We start from the raw sequence: 10,184 nt of genomic DNA on the forward strand, positions 1-10,184 counted from the left end.
AACAATGGTATATGAACTATTTTCCCAAGATATACTTATCTTCCATCATTATCTTCCATCATATTCTTCATATGTGGTGAACCACTCTATATGGATAGTCATATCAGAGGAACACCTTAAGTAAATCAACCACTATTTATTAGATATAATATTACATGAAGAAAGTAATAATTCATCAGGTCAATCCAAGGGATTCAATAGGATAGAATCCTACTATTTATTTTTTATTTATATTTTTTTCTTCACATGTCGCCACCATAATTCTTATGTTAGCAAATTAATATATTACATTATTTAGTGCATATGGTTAGTGACATAATTCTTATGTTAGCAAATTAATATATTACATTATTTAGTGCATATGGTTAGTGATGGTTATGCAGCTATGCAACTACATTTTCTCCTAACTACATGCCCTTCTCTGTATAAATGTATTATTTTGATCCAAATAAGTTCAAGTATTCACTCCTTCGTTTCGTATCAGAGTGCAAAGTTGCAAACCATTCCTGTGCTTATGTGACACAGGGGAGGTGTGGTAGCATCTATGAGAGGCTCAACACGCAGGGGATTAAGAGAAGTTGACAGTGGCCATGAATAAGGTGGAGGTCTCCACTGTGGGTCACCTAGAGAAGCCCACTTAATTTTTACTAAGTTTAAGAACAAATTTGGGGTTTATCTCCAATCTCGTGGATGGAACAGAAAGGGTTTGGAGAGAGGAGGGGCAATTGCCATGAGAGAGAAGCATGAGCTTCAGAGGGGTGAGAGTCTTAGAGAGTCTGCAACCTACACTTGGATTGTGTTTCAATGAAAAGGTAGGAGTATGGTCTCCGGTTATGATTATCTATGTCAATGGATATTAAATCTCAGCCAAACTAAATAGCTCTGTTCTAATAGAACAAAATCGATGTTGCGTGTATGGCACTGAAGATCCCTGTGCAAACATTGGTGTGAGGAGGAGTCATGGAGATTTTTAAAACTTGAAAAATTTGTGTTAAGAAGTAATTCATAGGAATTTAATATTTGGTTTCTATAATGTTTTCAAGGAAGATATGTGCAGGATGCCATGTGTAAACAAGTTCATTTTTGAAGAAGCGTGAACCATTTTATATCACGATTTGTAGTAAGGCATGAAGATTTTAATAATGGTAACTACAAATTTTTTTCTCTTTGTTGTCAAGGTGATATTTGTATACAAATTGTCGTCTTGGTTCTTCTAGAGGTAATCTTATATACATGCTTGTTCATTTTTCCTTTGATGATTGTTTGAACCCTACCAAAAGAAAAGTAGAGTATGGGTTTTATTTCAAGTGCAACGAATTTAGAATGTGTGGTGAGCAAGAACCAATCGCACGATAACGTTTAGTGAATGAAATTTAAGATTATATACACATTAACCAATTGAGCAAGGGCCAATCGCATGATAATGTTTAGTGAATGAAATTTAAGATTGAATATATATATTTCAAGTGAAAAATTAGTGAAAGTTGAAAAGATTGAAACATTAAAATTGGTTCATTACAAGTAGAGATAATAAGGGTCATTTGATTGTTTTTTATAAAGTTTGTTATTTTGGATGTATTATTTTAATATTGTATGCATTCGAGTGATAAGAAGAGAATAGGGTTTGGAAATAATAATCTAACAAAAGATATTATATCTTATTATCCTTCAAATTATAAGCAATTGGTTAAACTCTTGATCTTTCACAACAACAACAACATGGAAATTGGACACCATGATCATAGTTGAGATCCTTTGAATGGATATAAGTTATAAATGAAAAATTTCATAGCTAAAAGAATTGGTTAGTACAAATCATTTACGAAGTTAGTTTTGATTGGAGATATAGATGGGATGAAGGCACTGGACTATTTCCATTTTAATGTTTGTAGCATTGAGGCTTCTTGGAAACTACAAGATGAATTAGAAAAGAAAAGCCAAATAGTTAAAGACATGGTTGGACCAAATGACCATGCTATATGTGAATTATCAAGTGGTGTTAACTCTATAGTTGCTGCAATCTTGTGCATAAAGAAATTGGAGATATGGTTCTCTATGTTGATTTGGTTTTCAAAGGTTGTAGTTTTGAAAAATGCATAAATTGTGAATTTTGATCTCTCAAGACAGGTTAGGGGTTTGGTGTTGAGCTCAATATGGATTATTTCCTAGTGAGTTTACAAGACTATGATTGATAATTATATTTTTATGATGGCTAATAGACAATTTGATGGAGCTCTATGTGTGTAGATCTTAGTATGGATTGTTGTCAAATGATTTGATGTTTGTGTTTTAAAAGTTTGGGATTGAGAATTTGAGGATTTAGCTTGAGGCTAAACCTTACCAAGGGTCACAAGGCAGCTTGATGAAGTTCTGCTTGATTCAAGATTTCTTTCTTCAAAGAATTATCATCTAAAAAATATGTATTTATTTTATGTAATCAACAGATTTTGTTGTGCAAGCCTTAAGAGGGATCCCTTGCCAAAGTGAAATTAGAGATTTTAGAGATATTTTTGTAAGAACTATTGAAATATTACTTTACGTTTAGTTTAGATTAATAAATCAATAAATAGTTAAATAAATTGTTAGTTGTTGGAAAGTTCCTTTCCCATAAAAGAATTTAGTTAGTTATATAGACAAATAATGGCATTATATAGTCAATGCACAACAATGTAATACATTAGATTGAATCAATAATATTGAATTATATATTTTGTCTTTTCCTTTTGCACTCTTATTTGGTATCAGAGCATGTTCAATCTTGTGCCTGTCATTGAAGAACCATGGCTTTGAATAAGGGAGATATGCCTACAACATAGAGAGAAGTATTTTGTCAGTGAGAAAAGAACGAAAAAGTTCAACGATCTTCTCGATTGTGAAGAGGAAAAGAGAGCGAAGCATGTTCCTGCTAGTAGCGACATCAATGTAAATGTTGTGAAGAGCCGGTCTGTGAGTGGTGTGAAGATTGAATGAAAGAATGGTTGATGCTATCTAGTATTAAATGCCTTGCATAGTTAAGCGGTCTCCCTGAGTGCCTATGAATATGCAGTGAATACCTGAAGCTGCGCATGTCTGATTGGAACGATGCAGTAGTTTGTAGTGTTGGTGATGGAAGAGTCCATAAAGAGATCAGTGGAAAGATGTTCGCTGCAAATGTTGTAGAAATAAATTTACTGATATTATCATTTGTTCTGATTGGTGCTTTGTGATCCTATTGAAGCAATATATAAAACACGTGACTGTTGAGTGAAGAACAAACCTGGACAATATAAGAAGGGAGGGATCTGCCTGAGCCCATGTAAGATAGAGTCGTTCATGCATTTCACTGGATACTCAACCATTGCTCTCTCCTTCCAGAAGCTTATGGATTTCTCATAAATCCGTTCGATGACATAAAGAAGGAAACTTTAGAAGCCTTCAAAGAAGAATTCATTATTTTGTAAGCAGAAGTCAACGTTGAAGCAGATGAAAACTTGGAAAGAAGGGAATAACATAGGCGTGAAAGTGTGCATTCCAGACCATCAGTCTAGAGATCAAGTTTTGTGAGTGATTCCTTGTTCGAATCTTGTGGAATTAATTTGGCTTTGATTCGATCGTTTAATCCCAATCAATAATTATTTGCCAGTAAACTATTCATAAAACATCATATATAGTTTGAGTTCATCATAGGAGTGGTTGACGCAAAAGTTTTTTTTTGATATTGGGAATCATGTTCGGTGATGTTTAATTGTTTGATCTATTATAAGGGGATATACCATTGTGAAGATTTAAGGGTGTGTTTTATTTTTATTTTGTCGGAGGTATAAGGTTGATTAGTTTATGGGTTCATTATTGGTTGAAATCAATATTGTTCTTTTTTTAATTATGGCTATGCATATTTCAAATATTACTTGTACTTTCAGAGCCATCTTTGTTACACTTGATGAGACCTTCAAAGACTCACATGTGGAATCACGTGAATAAAGTGTAACAGGGTCTGATAAGAGGTTGGAAGCAATGGAGGCAAGAGGTTTCTTATCATTCCAAGCTAGCTTCTCGCTTAGGGATGATTCTTTTCATGAGAAGCGCCCTATTTGTGTCCTTGAAGAAAAGAGGGGGCTTGGCATTATATGCCCCTTCAACGAGAAAGGGGGGCCAATATTTCTTGTACATGTACTTGGTGAATTCATGTTTGGTTGGTGATTTGTACAATACTTGAGGAGGCATTAGAAACACTTGGAGGAGGTGTAGACTTTTGAAGGAAAGTTGTCTCATGTGCAAACATTTGGTTGGTGATTTGTACAACCACAACTTTTGAGGAGGCATTAGATACACGCGAAGGAGATATGAATTTTCAAATGAAAGGAGTCTCATGTGCAACATTAGAGGAGGCATTAGACACACTTGAAGGAGATGTGGACTTTCAAATCTATTAGAACTTTAATCTATCAATCTACCAATCAAATCAATCAATCATTTATCCTATCAATCAGACATCAATCGACACACCTATCTATCAAATTCATGCATGAAAATATCAAATCAAATCGTCTAAATGAATTTTAACATAGTCAAAATCAAACAAATTCATTTTTTTCACCAAATGCGCTATTCCTCAGAACAAAAGCCTTATTCTATTAAGCACAAATGCTAAAACACACATGTGTGAACCTTTTTCACGGAAGCGCTAACACTTGGAGTAAAAGTGTGAAAACACTCATATGCGCTAACCTTTTTAATACATGCACGGACACTCAAAGAAAAAATGCTAACATAACGAAAGCGCTAATATACATCACAAAGGCATTTACAAAATAAACAATTGTGCTAAACTATCAAAAGTGCTAACATAAAATGCATATGCGCAAACATAAAAGACAAAAGTGCTAAAACGAAATGGCAAAAATCAAAAAAATTCAAAATAGCCTAACACATGCCGAAAAATGAAATGGAAATTTGTACGGAAAGTTGCAAACAAGCTCAGGATAAGGTACATACCGGATAACCATACTCAGGAGGTCATTGATAACGTCGTACATGCTCAAATCGATGGTTCTCAAATGAGATAACAATTTTGCCAGCTCAACAAGAAATTTTTTTTCACTCCACAAGTTGACAAGGATGCAAATGAGGACCAAATTAACCTAGGTTAATTTTATAATTATCATTTTAAAGGGTAATTAATGCTTTTAAGTGGGGGAATTTTATTTATTTTTCACAAATGAATTTAATTGAGGGACCTTTTCAGTTATCGTGAGATTAATGATTCAAATTTTTCAAACAATTTCATGATCACTCTCTCGAGGGGGCACACTATCAGGATTTTTATCTCCATCAGGCGCATTATTGAGACTTGATTTAATATTTGAAACAAAGTTGTCTCAACATCATTTCAAAGAGGGGCAAAATGTATACACATAAAAATGGCTGAGTAATTAAATAAATATTTAATATTTATTTAATAATTATTCTTCTATTAAATAAATAATTTGAAAATATTAATTTATTTAATTCATTTCATGTCCTTCTATTAATTAATTTAATTGAAACATTTTATTAATTATTTCATTATATCCTTTTCTTCTAATCAATTAATTAAATATCTAATATTTAATTATTCCTCTATCTACTACCATATAGTCTCATTCATTAAATAATTTCTAAATTATTTAATCTTTTTTCCAACTCACCTTTCATATCCACTTCATTTTTTCTTTGCAAACTCATCCATCATGTCGCTAAATTAATTCAACAAAATAAAATAAAATAAAACCATTTATTACCCCCTTATCTCCAACTTCCAAAATAAATGAAATATTGTGTATGTACACACATTTCCTAACCTTCTTCTACATTCTCTCCAACATCCCTATATCTTAGAAGGACTTGAGTCCACTTGTCCTCTCATTCCTACATCTTCTCCAACTATCCTATATCCTCTCAAGTCTTCAACTTATTCAAGGTGAGATGATAGCCATTCAATTTGCAAGATTCCAACATGACCGTTGATCTCTGCCACCTAATCTCATGCACTCAAAAATCTATAAAAAGAGGTCTCCTAAGTCATTTTGAAACTAATAGACTAATAGCTACTCATATAGTCATTCTAGGAGTCTTTATCTTGCATCTATGAGTTTGAGTTTTTGAAGCAAATACCATTTTAGATTTTTCGAGCATAAATCATTTTCATAGCATTTTAGCTTAATAACATATGCATATCATAGTATCAATTAACTATCAGTCCATTCTTCATATGCCATCTTGGAAGCTACTAGTACTTGTCTGAGAGCAAATCATCTGCAACCAAAAACAGTGAAGTTAGGACACAATAAGGTGTAAATCATGGAAGGTATAATTTTGTTTATTTCATTTACTTCATGTTACTTCATTGGTTGAAATTAAGTTTCCTATAGCTTTCATTTTTACATTGTATGATGGACTAACAAGTTTCAAGATATTTCTTTGGAGTTCAACTTTAACCTCAAAAATGTGTAGTCCCTTTTTGGAGACACCTAGGTGTATCTTGGCTTGCCACTTGCATGAGCATGCCAGTTTGTTCACAAGTGTTACACTTGTGTAGGGGTAGTGAGAATTTCACTCCTACCTTCCCACCCTCATACCATTGCCTATATATGCAAGGTTCTTTGTACATTTTAATAGTCTCTTGAATATCATATTTTGGCTTTTATGTGTAATATGATTTTTTGGAAGCTTATTTGAGTTCTAACTTGTTGATCTTGGTTGCTCCTGTTAGTATTACATTATGTGTTGTCATTGATGTCAAATCTTGTGATTTGGATTAAGTTTGGATGTGGTATGTTGATCATAAGTGTTTGATTAAGGCATGGTGTGCATTTGGAGGTTTCCTGGTTTTACCGGATGCTTTTGGTGTTTCAGAAGATGTTATTTAGTGCTATCTTTGGGTCCAGATTGGTTTAGAGCTAAAGATTTTAGACCAGATATTGAAGTTGTGTAATATAGCATGCATATGTGTTTTTGGGTCTGGATTTGGTGTTGTATGTAACATGTTGATATGCTCGATGAAGAACGATGTAATATGGTCTACTTCTCATTCCTTCCCACCACCAGAATGTTTAGTGGAGACCTATTTTAGATCTCTATCTTGTTTGACATTGAGAATAATGTTTTTTCGGAGATGATATATGTAGGAGTATGGCTTGATGAGATTTCACATGACTTTTTGTGTTGAAGACATGTGATATTGAAGGAATATAGTTGTTGTGTGGAAATAGTGTTGCAGATTATTACCGAAAGTAATTCTGGAAGTTCAAACTATGTTTTTGATTTATCTTTCTTTCTTCTTTGACAATGAGCCTTTCGGGGCAATGAGCCCACCGATAGTGAGTCCACCTGCAGTGTGCACCTTAGTAGTGAGCCATCCTTTGTAAACATCACCTTAATCAGTATTTATATATTGAGAATTAGCATTCTCTGTTGTTTTTCGTTTCTTGGGTTTTCCACATAAATTCTGATGTTTCTTGTGTCTAATCTATTTCGTGCATGTGCTTTCATGTTTTGTTAATTCTGTTTATTATTCTAAATTTGTGAATTAATGTTAAATGAAAATTTTATTATCAACGTATTTACTCGCCTCCCCGCCCCCTCTCACTTGCTCAGATATTCAACAACTCCAACATGATATTGGAGCCATGCAAGTGAAACACTTCCGTATTGAGTGAATCTCAACACTTAGCCTTTTCAAAAGTTTGTCAATCTGATTGGGTGCCACTATCATGCTCGAGAGGTCCAAGTAAAGAAATGCAATCTTTCATTTTTGGTATATTTCATTTTTTTTTGCAACTTTTAGATGCATGAACAAAATTTATGTTCATGCATAAAAGTTGTAAAACTTTGAAAAACAATTTAGTGGAGGGCCAATCTACCCGCTACCTATCTACTCTTTTGAGTAGAATAGCAGAAATATTGGTCCATCCGGCCTATTTGGAGGGTTTTAGCTACACTTTGCAAGCAAATTTGGGGCCATTTTGGCCTATTTCCAACTTTCCTGGTTATATTGCAGAGGCTTCACCATTGTTGCAACTTTTACTTATGGTTATTTTGAAGGGATTTCACCATAGTTGCAGCTACTCTACAGTTTTGTAAGGGTTGAATGAAATTTTATTTAAAGCTATTGTATGCTAAAAACTTTCCATACGTGGCTTCCAGCTCAATAAACCTTCTGCATTTCTTTTTCAACACCAAGATCTGTCATATCTATATTTTGCTAAAGATTTTGTATTTTAGTGAGGCCACACCCCACACGCAGACCAGCAATATTGCCTTTAATCTCTGCTCAACACGACTTCCTCCATACAACATACCACTTTAATGGCACTTTGCATCAAAATATGAGTGTGGTTTGCCTCATTTTAGGGCTTTATTTGTTGTTTGCACAGAGTCAAACCCCAAAAGTAGTGTGGACTTCAAATCGTGTGGAGACTCACCAATATCAGCGCCTATATACCAGCTATCTCCTCCACGTGGAAGCTTCAACAGTATGTTTGGCTTTGTAAAGCAGAAGATCATCTTGGAGAAGTATTCCCACGGGGCCTGCAACTTTACACTATGCTCTAGCATTCAAAGCGAGTTTTTAGTAGATCGGGTTAATCCTCTATAGAGGTGGCCACAACAGCAACTCCACGGTACCACATCAACTGCAGTTTGGAAGATTGTTGGAATTTTTTGGCTTCTTTGTCTACCAACGATTGGTCTCTAGCACTTTCCATTGCAGCAAGGTGACTTCATCAACACGAAGCCGCTTCCCATCATCTCCAAACAGCTCTGCAAGTTTACATTGGTCTTTTAATATTTTTCATCCACAAAGCATTTATTTTAAACTCTTGGTTAGTATTTTATGTTGCAGCATCTATTATCGCAGCTTTAAATGCTAACTATAACAACTTTCTTAAACTATCAAGTGCTTTTCTTTTGCAATTATTAGTGTTTCTAAGGAGAGAGACTATTTTGCTTTGCCATAACTTGTAAATGGAGAGTATTTTTTTGGGCAACGTCTATCCAGCACCTATATTGTATCATTGACCATATTTAATAATTAATTGAAAAATAAACATCTGTTTTATTTTAATTATTAATTAATTAAAAAACATGGTCAATGGTACAATATGGGTGTTGTGTAGACATAGGTATTTTTTTGAGTGTGGATAGTCGACGGAAATCTTGTTCCATCCTAATTCTATTGAGTAGTTACATGCCCATGTGTACTTTCATTTTAGTGTAGTTTTCAGGTATTTTTAATTAAAATAGGTCTATTTAATGAGAATGAGTAGCTTGAAATTGAGTGCCACTTTTTGAAAAAATCATATTTTTCTATATCCCATGCATTGGTCTTATTTGCATTGTAAAATAATGTAACTTATAAAGTGTCAAAAGGTCTTTGATTTGATATTTTGTAGGGGGCTTCATTGCATCATGTGTTGATTTTTGTCGTCTCAAGGAATTAATTGGCGCAAGAGCACCCAAAGACTCAAATGAAGCCTAAAAGAGCTTAATATCACCCATGAGGTGATAATGATCATATGTAATAGGTTGATAGGTTTGTGAGTCAATAAGACCCAATTGATGTAAGGCATTGTCATGGTTGCATTTTATAAGCCACCATGGACACATGACCATGTGGGTCAATAAGAGTCTAGGCATGAGTCAGGCAAATAAATATTGGTCTTAGAAACATCAAACCAATCCTTGAAATATGTCAAATACACCTTGGAGTCAAATTTGAAAAATACAAGTTGACAACTTTTGTTGTCATTGCATAATGTTGTAAAAAGGGATAACTAATCCTCCAACGGTTCCAAAGTTTAAAAAGTGGTTGGAAAATGTTAGGGAGGCTATATTATGCCCACTTGGATCGATTCCAGGTTGTTGTTGGCATAGTTGTTAAATTTGTTGAAATTTAATGATGTTTTGGAGTTTGGAGCAATACAATATAATTAGAGTTTTATGAAATTTTGCGGTATTTTGTTGTTCATTTATGACTAGTATGGATTAGTGGATGCCTGAAACCAATTAGATGAATCTAGGAAGCCTCTCAAATTTCATTTGAATCAAGTTTGAGGTCTTGTAACAATCGGGTTCTAGAGATCCATCAAAAACTAGCTAGACTGGTCACAAACCCTATCGACACCTAAGGTTTCACAATAGAGATGCCCTTAATGTGACATTTTCAC

Source organism: Cryptomeria japonica, chromosome 3 (genome assembly GCF_030272615.1).
Source record: "Cryptomeria japonica chromosome 3, Sugi_1.0, whole genome shotgun sequence".
NCBI classification, from domain to species: domain Eukaryota; kingdom Viridiplantae; phylum Streptophyta; class Pinopsida; order Cupressales; family Cupressaceae; genus Cryptomeria; species Cryptomeria japonica.